The sequence below is a fragment of the Rissa tridactyla genome, chromosome 5 (assembly GCF_028500815.1).
Source record: "Rissa tridactyla isolate bRisTri1 chromosome 5, bRisTri1.patW.cur.20221130, whole genome shotgun sequence".
Lineage (NCBI taxonomy): Eukaryota > Metazoa > Chordata > Aves > Charadriiformes > Laridae > Rissa > Rissa tridactyla.
Window position 1 is genome coordinate 29,812,410 of NC_071470.1, and position 1,016 is coordinate 29,813,425.

Here is a 1,016-nt window from a genome sequence, read left to right on the forward strand (position 1 = left end):
TCAATCCATATCTAGAGTAATTAATTTGAAAGTTAGGACTAGATGCTACCTCAGAGCAAATGTGAGTGTTTTGTTGATAAGGATGGCCCACACAAGACCATGCGGGTGACCAGTTAACAGAGCTTAACAGATGCTCTGTTCCACCTGAATACTTTGTTATTAATAATAGCCTAAAAAAAATCAAAATGTCAGGAATTAAGATATTGGCAATACTTTCAATTATTATTACATAAGCTAACAAATCTTTTGTTGAAGTAAATGATGGTGGGGAGCCCAGCGGCCCCCCTTTGGCTGTTGAAAAGCATCTCATACAACTTGCTGTGATGCCATGTATGAACGAGTGGCTGCCAAACCACGCTGGATGGGGCTTTGCGAAACCTGGTCTAGCGGGAGGTGTCACTGCCCAGGGGAGGGGAGCTGGAGCTAGGTGATCTTCCTTCCAACTCTGACCATTCTATGATTCTGTGTTCAGCTCCATGTGTCTCTGCTTCGTCACCTGCAAAACGGGATCTGAGTGCTGTTGTGTTTAATATTATGGCAGGGGCCCAACCTCGCTAACCCTTTGGTGGCAGTGGTGACAAATGTCCTTATTAACGCTGACAACATTAAAAACAAGCATGAGAGAAGACAAAATGGCTGCCACCTTTCTGGCCCCTGCGCTCGCAGACGTCACAGCTGCTCTCTCCACATACATTCCCTTACAATTTGAAATGTTTTAGCCCACGTTGCACACCCACTGCTGCTGGCGTCGAGTGGAACCGCCGCAGCCGGGCTCACCCCGGGCCTTTCCCCGCCTCGGGGCGGTGATTTACGGGCAGACGGCAGCCATCTGCCCCGCAGCGCGCCGGCTGAGGGCAGCGCGCCCTCCTCCTTCTGCCCGCCCGTGGGGAACCGGCCCGGCCCTCCTGAGGGCTCCCCTCAGCCAGGCCCTCCCCGGCCCGGCGGCCCGCCCGCGGGGAGCCGTCCCTCCCCGCCCGGGGTGGGGCCTGGTTGTCGCTGCCGCCGCGGAACCGCAG